This window comes from Sinocyclocheilus anshuiensis, unplaced genomic scaffold (genome assembly GCF_001515605.1).
Source record: "Sinocyclocheilus anshuiensis isolate Anshui unplaced genomic scaffold, SAMN03320099.WGS_v1.1 scaffold469, whole genome shotgun sequence".
NCBI lineage: Eukaryota > Metazoa > Chordata > Actinopteri > Cypriniformes > Cyprinidae > Sinocyclocheilus > Sinocyclocheilus anshuiensis.
In genome coordinates this window covers 1,785,704-1,792,551 of record NW_015537995.1, presented here as the reverse complement: position 1 = coordinate 1,792,551, position 6,848 = coordinate 1,785,704, and the positions used below count along the sequence as shown (strand labels likewise).

The window sequence follows — 6,848 nt, the reverse complement described above, 5'->3', positions numbered from 1 at the left end:
TCTCTCTCTCTCTCTCTCTCTCTCTCTCTCTCTCTCTGTCTGTCTGTCTGTCTGTCTATCTATCTATCTCTCTGTCTGTCTGTCTATCTGTCTATCTATCCATCTATCTGTCTGTCTCTCTGTCTATCTATTTATATATTGTACTATCTATCATTCTATCGTTCTATATATCTATCGTTCTATCATTCATTCTATCTATCTATCGTTCTATCTGTCTGTCTATCCATTTATCTATCTACCATTTGTTCATCATAACGTAATTTAATTTGAATTCCATTTTAACTTCCTGTGGTGTCTATGTAGGCCTATGTGCTACAAGCTTTAGTAGTATTAGTTTTAATGCTGATAACAGTCCTAACTAAGTAGGTGTTGTTGGTTTGTAAATGTGGACGATAATTTTTTCAGATGTATTCAGTATTCCATTACAGCTTAGTTTTAATGTTATCTTTGGACTGTGGAGGAAGTTTTGAGTTCTGAAAGTTACAAAACGTGTTCATTGTACTCTTTAAAAAAAAAAAAAAAAAAGGCGAATTTTAATCCTCACAATATGATCCCTTTAACCACTTAAAGGGGGCATATCAAATACAGTTTCACCCAATCTCATGTTAATCTTGAGTACCTATAGAGTAGTACTGCATCCTTCATATCTCCCTTTAACAGTGTAAACAACTCTTAATGTATGAAACAGCATTGTACCCCCCCCTTTAAGGTACTAAACCCGATAAGGTCGAGATCCACTGTATAACTTTACACGGAGTTCCTCTCAGGTTGTTCTTTGACATTTCTCCTCCAGAGCTATTTAGCGCTCTCCAGGCACACCCCATCTCAGTTCTCCTTATAAAAGTCGATTTCATTCTGTCTCTCAGTGACCATAAATCTCTGATCCAATGCCTTGGGTCATGTAGGTACATTCTCATTTTCCCTGACCCTTTCTTACCTTCATCTCTTGTCTGTTGCTTCCTTCCTCATTAGGGGCTTTCCATCTGCTGAAACAGGGCTTTGAGATCTCCGCTCTCCTGCATTCGAAACTTATCTCTCTCTCTTCTCTATTCCCTGTCGTGATGTTCAATCTCTCTCGTAGTCTAGTGAGGGCTTTCCTCCATCTGTACTATCTCCCTTTTTGCCCTTTTAATTCGCCTTGATCTGCCATCGCTCTACTTTTAATAAGCGTGATCATTCTCTTTCTTGCGGCAGAAAAACCTTGGAGTCATTTACTCGACACTGGTGGGAGTATGTCACAGTTTGGCAGTGTTCAGCTTGTCATGTAGCGGTTTGGTTTCTGTTCCTTTTGTTGTGGAGGCTTGCGTCTTGTTTTCTCACTTTTGGATCTTCAGAGCACTCATACTCTAGAATTCTTTATGTTTGCTGGGGAGAAAGACGGTGGGGGGATGTTTTCTGAAGGATGCATGTTGCAAACATTCACACATAAAAAAACATTCTCAGACTTCTTTGGTGAATTTTTGTGCCTGACAAAAGATGTCAAAAGTCTGTGCCCCACAGAAGATGTCAAACATCACCAGCAACAAAGATGTCGCTTTTGAAATCTGAAACTCATTTGGGAATCAAAGTAACGCTCCAGGATGAATTGGACAGAGTTTTGTTTACAGTTTCATGTCATGCGACAATTGCATGTACAGATGCAACTGATTATGCAAGTTCCCCCAGGAATTTTTATTTTATTTATTTATTTATTTATTTTTTCTGCAACTAATGCAAGTGATTAAAATATCAATGAACAAATGTTCTGTTATAGAGATCAATCAATGTTGTTTTAACATGATACCAGATACTACGGTGGCCGAGAAGTGCAAAACAAATCACAATTCTGAAAACAAAATAACAAATTACAAACGCAAATGCAAATCTAAAAAACAAAATAACAATTCAGAAAACACAACAACAATTCAGAAAACATTATAACAAGTCAGAAAACACAATGACAAATTCGAAAACTAACTAAGTCAGAAAACACAACGACAAATCCGTAAACAAAATAACAAGACAGAAAACACAACGACAAATCAGACAAACCGGAAGAGGTAGGTATAGTTTGAGACAGCGCCATTGGTTTGGGATTACTCACCGCTGACTGGACCAGACATCTGTCAATCAACGTATACAGGAAGAACCAGCCGAAGAACAGCAGAACAATTCAGAAAACACAACAACAATTCAGAAAACATTATAACAAGTCAGAAAACACAATGACAAATTCGAAAACAAACTAAGTCAGAAAACACAACGACAAATCCGTAAACAAAATAACAAGTCAGAAAACACAACGACAAATCAGACAAACCGGAAGAGGTAGGTATAGTTTGAGACAGCGCCATTGGTTTGGGATTACTCACCGCTGACTGGACCAGACATCTGTCAATCAACGTATACAGGAAGAACCAGCCGAAGAACAGCAGAGTCATGGTAGAAAGTTCGGAGATGGTATTAAAGTAGCTCAGTTTAAATGTATTGTATGAATTGCGCTTACTATGGAATAAAACATACAGAGTGTCTATTTACACTTAGTACAAATAGCCCGCTTTGTTACTAGTAGTAATGTCAATAATATTTTAAATGGTTAATAATAATAATAATAATAATATGTGTGACATTTATAAAACATAAAACATACCTAAATAGATAACCATTTTATATTTTAAAAATAATATTTGCATTAACAATAATATATTAATATTTATGAAAATAAAATGAAACACGTGACGTGATGACTTATATATAAATATTGTGCAAAAGTGTTACTTTAAATAATAAATCAAATACATTGACTGCGAACCTATGTCAGAGAAAAACGGTTATACATGATAAACGACAAACTTATAATATAAAATATAAAAGCTGAAAACTTTAATTTACATAAAACTGCACAATTTCAAAGTTGCGACGCATTAAATGCAGATTATACAATTTTCTTCAGATAAAATATTAGAATACCTGATAATACCGTTTCCCAACCTCTTCTCTGTTGCATTACTTGAAAGCTCTTCTTCTTACCGGCACCAGAGTCAGCGTTTTTAGACTCTAACATACTGAACACTGTAGGCTGCGTTTACACTTGGCATTAACATGCGATCACTGTGATCTGATCAAGCAGATCGGATCATCAGTCACGGCGCATTTACACTTGGCAACATCAGCTGACATCTCGATCTGGATAACCGATCGGATCTGTATTTCCTGCTCAATATTTAAATAAGTCTGCGGTGCAAAGTCGACCTGAAGTGGTGGGTTTTCTTTTGAAAAGTATTTTCAGTCGCAGGACATTTTACAAATATAAATAAATGTACGAGTCTCACTAGCGCTCTGTTCTTCCTACAGATCGGGAGAGAGGGGGCGGCGTTTTGCGTGATGTCGACCTGCGAATGCAGACAGGATGGCTGGATTGCGTTTACATTGCACTGAGATCCGATCACAATGCGTCCTCGACTACCTCTGTACCAGGACACGCTGATAGGATAACATTCCGATCAGAAGCGCGTTTACACTTGCCTTTTCAATGTGTATGTGGACAACATTCGGATACAGGTTGCATGTTAATGCCAAGTGTAAACACAGCCTGTGTGTCACTCAATATGACGGTGAACTACAGCAGCCAGCTTTGATGCAAATCGCCTTTGAAAACTTACTCACAAGTGCTGGAAAGCTATCAGAGGCTTCTGTGGCACATTATTATCACCATGCTCAAAAACTTTCATACAATTTGTCGCCTGTCCGGAGCCGGGATATCAGTTTAGGGGTCACGCCGCAACAGTGTGCAGGGTGAAGCGCTTATAGGCTCTGAGTGGGCCTGTGAATAACTAAGAGTCTGATTCGGGATGACACCTCTTAGATTGGGACAAATGGGGGGCTGGGCCCTCCGCTTGCTTCCCCTGACCCTTGACACAACTCCTTTTGTGGTGCTGCAAGGGCTGGGTCACCTGTGTTTTTTCAGAGAGAACCAGATTAAAAGGTTAATTGATTCAGTTCGGTAGAACTGCCAATCCTTTACAGTGGGCACACCAGGGTGAGAGCAGATTTGTTCGGCATATTGATGCAGGGGAGGACGGTTTTGAAGGTGCCTCTGCTGCCCCCTTTGGGCGATCAAGTGTCAATACATTAAAATGGAGTTGGACAGTGTGTACTAAACATGTGTGTACTATTTTTTTCTGGATGTCCAAAAGCATAAAAGACTTCCCTTAACACTTCCAGCAGAAATGCATCACTTAAAAGCTAGACCATTTCAACTGTAGCAATTTCTATCCTTACTACTGTCAGATTTTAATACATTAATGCAGTGTTCTTACATAGTTTAGTGTTTTAGTTGACTCCTTGTTTATGGTTTATGGTTGACTCCTTGTTAAACCAGGATTTGTTATTGTTTGTATATAATTTGTTCGTTATATTGTGAAATATGATAACATTTTTCTATTTTAATATATTTTAAAAGTAATTTATTCCTGTGATTCAAAGCTGAATTTTCAGCATCATTACTTCAGTCTTTAGTGTCACACCATTCTTTCAGAAATCATTCTAATATGCTGATTTGATGCTAAAAAAACACTTCTTATTATCAATGTTAAAAACAGTTGTGCTGCTTAATATTTTTGAGGAGAATGTGATACGTTTTTCAGGATTATTTGATGAGGATTTACTTTAAATAGATTTTTTTCTGTTTTTATTGTCACTTTTAATCAAATAATTGCATCCTTACTATATAAATTATTAATTACTGTATTTAAAATGACTAGTGTAGATGTGAACTAATCAGATGGTTCCCATTTTAATAATACATCATAAAGGTAACATGATTTTTGCAGCTGAAGAATAGAATTATTACATATTTATCTTACATTCTCTAAAGCATAACGGGTGAAGAGATATCAGAGAGATGATCAATTATTAGTAGAGCTTACTAAGGCAAGGTTCACTACTAATATTGCTCATATTTATATCATTTTTCCGCCCAAAGCTTAGTGATAAGACATATGGTTTTCACTGGGAAGACAATAAAATGGGCATAAAATCCCATCAATTCCCACTGACACCCATATCTAGAGGAACAGAACATCACAGAGGCCTGAGGATGGTCTCTTTTGACTCTGGACAGTAAGAAACCACTCAGAACACCTGCCCAGCAATGCTCTAGAAACCACACAGCAATGGATTAGCAAGTACTGGGAAAGCTGTCAGACAGAAGTTGTGAATTTTTTAAGAATGTACTTTTCTAACTCTGTGTGTGTCCAGAAACAATGTTCAGACTGTTCCAGCTTATGTCCTGCAGGCAACATGTCACCTCAACACACAGCTGACTAGAGAGCTGCACAAGGCCACATTTAAGGTCTGCATCTTCAATTAAATGTTTAATAATAATAATAATAATAATCATGATATGTTATCTTAAAATTAGCAAGTAAAATTAGCAGTGCATGATGACTGGTTGACTGGTAAATTTGATCATCTAATAGTTATATGACCCCTCAAGTAGCATTATTATTATTATTATTATTATTATCATCATCAATATTAAAATACTACTATTATTATTCTATTGCATTTAAATAAAAAATAATTAATCTTGCTATTTAAAATTAATTTTAATTATTTGTGATGTATCTTAAAATAAGCAGTACAATTATGTATTATTATAAATTGTATTAAAATAATTGTTAATATTATTCAATTTCTTTTAAATAAAGAAACAGACCTTATAATAATAATAATAATAATTCATTGGGATATGTGATATTAAAAAAAATCATAATGAACATGTGTTTTGTTTTTGTGTAATGATTAATTTACATGATGACTGGCTGTCAAGTTTAAAGCAGTGGTTTAGAAAACGTTACATGGCTTATTTAATTTAATATATAAATTGTATTATCTAATAGCTAGATGTTTAAAAAAGATATTGCCCCCTCAAGTTGCTTTAATCCATTGGTTTTGTTAGTAGCTTGTAGCTTGTTCTTACTTTTTGCAAACAGCAGCTTGACTGTAGTTGATCTGCTTTATATCATGAGCTTGACAAGCTTCGGTTTCAAAGTAGCTTCCCGACATTGGTCCATGAGCGTGTGATTGGCAAGATGGGATATTATATCTCGCTTTAACCCAAGAGGATGTGTGAACCATAAAAAACATAGTCCTTCACTCTGAGATAAATCGGAGAGAGGTGTCACTGTCGAACCGTTTTCGAGATCCAGCCACCTGATTGATGTAGCATGTTTGCCTGCCCTGTGAGGATTTATATATATTTTTTTCAGTCTTGTCATCAGCTGCTTTAATTGAAGTCCAGCATTATTTACAGCTCGTCCCGCTGACCCCCGGCAGTCTGCGGAGTCTGTGAAAGCGGTTTAAACTGCGGCACATGAATATTGCATACAAGTGGACGTGATATGATTTACTGTTTCCTTTGTTCTGACGGTGACATCAACAATAACTGGGTTCTGTTTCATCATAAATAAATAAAATATTTGCAGATCTAACGAACAGTATGTGTTTGCTGGACTGCATAGTTGCATGGGAGAGATATATTCAATGAGTTATATAAAAAGCTATATGTCAAATTACCAGGGGCATCATATAGGAAGAATTGACTTCAAAAGAGCTGCGTTTTGTGATAGCATGGCTTACTTGCATGTACTTTAGTGCATTGTTGTAGCTTTCAGTTCACTGAAGGAGTTAAACAAACATTGAATAGCACTCTGGTATGCAGAAAAAAAGTATAAATATTTTAAATAAATATTTATTTATTCATTTATTTATTTATTCATTTATATTGGATTGGGTGTTTTTTTCTAAATTGGCCGATGTATGGGGGAATATATATATATATATATTTACACACACACACACACACA

At 36.0% G+C, this 6,848-nt stretch overlaps 1 protein-coding gene across 1 annotated transcript in view; it reads right to left on the bottom strand.

The window, feature by feature from the left end:
- Nucleotides 1–3,201: 3,201 nt before the first annotated feature.
- Nucleotides 3,202–6,848, bottom strand: part of LOC107675992 (C-X-C motif chemokine 11-like) — a 9,398-nt gene continuing 5,751 nt past the window's right edge. Inside the window, exon 5 of the transcript XR_001632671.1 lies at nt 3,202–3,213. The gene's annotated coding sequence lies outside the window, so the exon portion shown is untranslated. The remainder of the gene's footprint in view (nt 3,214–6,848) is intronic.